This window comes from Tribolium madens, unplaced genomic scaffold (genome assembly GCF_015345945.1).
Source record: "Tribolium madens isolate multiple individuals breed KSU strain unplaced genomic scaffold, Tmad_KSU_1.1 Scaffold_91;HRSCAF=231;Tcas5.2_LG7, whole genome shotgun sequence".
Taxonomy (NCBI): Eukaryota; Metazoa; Arthropoda; class Insecta; order Coleoptera; family Tenebrionidae; genus Tribolium; species Tribolium madens.
The window spans coordinates 4098965-4103683 of NW_025401063.1; positions in this window are offsets into that span (position 1 = coordinate 4098965).

The following is a 4719-nucleotide window of genomic DNA, read 5'->3' on the forward strand; positions in this document are numbered from 1 at the left end:
CGATCTTTTAAAACTGATCATAAATTATATTTTTATTGTTTTCGCTAATATTTGATTTTATGAAAAAGCTTGTTAAATACCCACTAAATTTATAACAAGAGTTATCACAGGAAGCGTTTTTATAACCCTCAAACAAAAACTTTAGTTTGTATGCTAATAAGTCGTTAACCACTGGGTTAGAATCCGTTTTATAACATCAGGGCGTTGTTATTTGTAAAAATGTGTACAATTACTAAAAATAAAAAGGACGACTTATTGTTACAAAGATTCATTTAAAAACTACTAAATCTTCTGGTAGATATATTTTCTTATAAACTATGTAGAAAATATTGCAATTAAATTTAAATTCTGACCATTTTGGTACGAAAACAACCTCAATCATTGGACAAATATTCAGTTTCTGAAGTGTAAACACTTGGAGGAAAGAATTGATGTAAAATTTTATTTTTTTTTTTAAACAAAGAATGCTTTTTCTTCTACCTATTATTGCTAATTGTGACTAGGATTTATAAAAACAATGTAATGAATTTTGAGGACCTTATCTCAAAGATTGTGTTTTTTGCAATATTCGTTGACCAAGCTCAAAAACCCAAGCAAAGTTTTTATTTGGAAACTAAAACTGTATAGGTATCATTGAATGATGAGACCTATCAAGTTCATATTTATCAATGTTGCCAACTTAATTTCAAAATCAAGGCCCATTTTGATCAGTAATTTAATTGAGTGAATGTTATTAAAAAATTGGATACATTACAACCATCTCCAATTACAGTAGAACCTCTCTGTTGCGAATCCCGGTTGTTACTCATAATAAATGAATTTACATTTATATCTTGTAAGTTTGTTTACCACTAAGACTCTTCTCGTCACCTAAATGTTATAATTTATACTCCATTTTATACAAAATTTTAACTGTTTTGTCGATTTCTTTATATGATCAATTTACATAATATTCTATAGTTTTCAATAGTTATAATTGCTACCTTCAACCACATACATGAAAAATCATTTTATAAAAAAACTCCTCATGTAGTAATTTTCTTATAAGCCCTGATGATGAAATAATAAAATTTCGAAACGTCGGCTATTTAAGGAAAAGTTTTTTATTTATCCTCAACTCGTGATCCACTTTCTTCTACGACCCTAACAGAAAGTAAGTTTTTTTACCCTAATTTCAAAATGATCTGTCAAAATTACAATACAAATATTTATAACGTCTTAGGGAAGTAAAAATTCTACTTTTCCCATAGAAACAAAAAAAACATGCTGCTAGATTTAATGACGAACTCAAGAGAAATTGTTAGTATTGAGGTTTTTTATTTGCTGGATTGTAAGAAAAAGTATATGTATTACACTGGAGGAAAGTGTCTTTTCCTCCCTGGGTGGTTTTTAACTTGGAAAAGATTCACTTTCCTCCCTTGTAGTACAAATAATTATTGTCTTTGATTGTTTATAGCGAAAAATCAGTTAACGAGTAAGTTAGTCAAAAAATTTTGACATTTATTTTTTGACATTTTACTTTTTTTATGTTTTTTTATGATACTGATGATCTTGAATATGTTTTTTTTATAATTATTTAGTAAAGGTATAAAAATTTATCCAATAAAAGCCACAAATAACATTGAACAGAGTTACAATTTAGGATACAGCTTCCTTGTTTTTTTTTTATAATTGCCTGTAAAACTTGAAAAATTATTTTTCCGACAGAAATAAATAGAGTCAAAGGGCATTTAAACTCCCATAATTTCAAAATTTTTATAGGCAGAATTTAAAAAAAAAATTTCATTTCATGTTTCTGGTATCTTACCTTACATGGCGTTTTTTTCTAAGGCGCAAGCTCTGATGTACCCTGTATTTAAAATTCAACAGAAAATTGTTTCACAGTTGGTGTAGATTTTTATGCTTTTTCTACAAATAATAATTGTCTTAATCTAGTAATAAAAATACTATAAAATTTCTTATTTACAATTTAAATTGTTCAAAAATTTAAATCAAAATATCTCTATTTCGAAAGAAAGAAGAATTATGAAATAAATATGTTACCAAAATTCTTATTCGCTGGTTGTAATGTAACTAACCAGATTAAAATTATCATCAAAACTGATCATAATTTTGACTTTCACCATGTAAAACTGGTTCTGAGAGAACATCGAGGTCTTAAATATTAAAATCGTTGAAAAAACTACAATTACTAAGAAAATTAATAGTAGTTTTTTACGAATGAATAAAAACTAGCATAAAAAAGCAATAGAATTTTCTTTGTGTTATCGGGTCATATTTTCACTGGAAAAATCTGTTACAAGGAAACATTTGGTTTTCATTAAGTCATTAACTCATTACTAAGAGCCTCTAATTTCTTTTAGCTGTATTCGAGACGACAGGATGTTCTAATCTGTGAGTCGTCAATCTTTTAGACATAGTTTAAGTGAGTAATAAATGTTTGACATTTACACTGTCTCCTGCACGATATTGCGACATTATTCTTCTCATTTGAAGATCCACAGGTGTGGCACCCTGTCTGGTAAATGGTAATCTAGACTTTGCAACGAAAATCTGTTTTTAAACTTAATTTTTTTTCAAAGAGTGTATCAAGTGCGGAAATGTTAAAGTAAAGAAAACTTATGAAATATTTATTTGCAGTCACCAAATTAATGTATGTAGGAACACACATAAGTTAGTATTAAATAATGTTTTAAAAACTTTGTCGGTGTTACTTTGCATATGACATATGTCGAGGCACTATTATCTATTCCTATTGTCACATTATATAATATTTATTATTCTTAGAATTCCGGATATTATGAACAATAGAACAATACTTATGCTGTATATTAATTCTTAAACGGTTTTCCAAGGCGATATATTTGGCTTCTATAACGGATCGAAAACTTCTAAAAACGGAGTTTATTAATAAAGATAATAAAGTTTATGGTCAGATATAAAGACAGCAGAAAAACTTTTGATCGTAAAATTGAACACGGAATCACTACAATTTATTTCATAGTTCTTTTACGGCGATATTAATTTTAGACTTAGACCATTTATTTTAATTAGAGAAAAGTACCAGTTGCAAGCGTAATAAATTACTGCGAAAGCTTCCGCTTGGTCCATTTGCTGTTATTGTTCAAGATCTTAAATCACTGAAAAAAAGGATTCTAAAACCCTCACTTGTTGAGGGCCACTGGTCGCTTCAGCGGTGACGGTTTGATATATTGCCGTCCATCTCCTGCGGGCAGTTATCGTAAAATTTCTAATTTGGAAATTTGACTTGGCCCGATGTAAACAACAACGAGGCTTCCAGCAGCGTTCCACGAACACGAAGAAAAAGAAGTTTCGGTTTGTCCCAAAAAAGCGATCGAAAATCGAACGACGTGTCACCAGAGTTGTAACATTTCGCCGACAAATTATCGCCACATCAACCCGAATCTGATTGTCCTTTTCCAAGCGAGATACAGGGTGATTAAGAAAAACGGTACGCGCTGTAGTAGTTTTTCATGTCCCAATTTCAAAAACTTAAAAAGATAAATTAAATGGCTTTTAACATAGCATAAGCTGACAATTTAGAATTTTTCTAAATGTTTGGGCTATATTCAACTTTCTAATTTAAATGGAAACTTTTTTTATTTTTTATAATTTCCAAGGTATTAGTTTTCTTCGTAGGTATACAGACAATACATGTGCAATTTGTTCTACTTTTACTTACTAAATTTTTTTTTTTTTTAATTATCAAAATTAAAAACCAAAAAGTTGCATGGTGTCAATAAATTGACGTTTACAATAATCTTATTAAAAGCAAACAAAATAAATAATTAAGCGATAATAAAATAAATTAATAACACTAAATTAGATGTTTTTCTGATTTCTTATAGGTCATTATTATTATCATGTCTTATTAAAAATTTAAGAAATATTGGCGATATGCTTTTTTCATTTTCTGCTTTTTGACATTAAAATAATAACATTGTCTTATTTGATACTATGTAACTAGATTTACTATATACTTTTTTTACTTATATTTACTTATATTTTATTTACTTATATACTATGACATTTAGAAAAATTGTAAAATTATCAACTCATACTGCATAGAGGGTGTCAGAATTCGCGCCCCGGAGAAAAATTTCAAGGAAGATAAGATACCAGGAACATGAGAAAAATTTTGACATTTATTTTTTGAACTTTGACATTTTTTTATATCTATTTAATGAAACTGATGATGTAAGTATGTATGTTTTTATTATTATTTAATTATTACTTTTTTCAATAAAAGCCACAAATAACATTAAACAGAGTTCTTTCTTCTTCTAAAAGTCTGTAGCAAAAAATTTGGAAAATTGTTTTTCCAACTGAAATAGACAGAGTCAATGTGCAAAATTTTAACTCTCATAACTTCAATTTTTTTTAGATAGAATTTTTTAAACATTTTTTCCATGTTCTTGGTACCCTACTTTACATGGCGTGAGTTCTGGCGCATCCTATATTTGATACAACACAACACTATAATTTTGCCTATTATTACAGGTATTTGGCATCTAATTAGAAAGTTTCATTGTAAAATCTATAGTATTTCCAGTGTTCGTTGTATTAAAATCATGAAAAATAAACAATACTTTACATATTAAAAAAAAAGCTATTTTAAAAAAGTCATTATTTTCTTATCACTGTTTATAAATGTCTATTCATTTCAGCTCGGATTAGACATTTTTTAAACATTAAAAT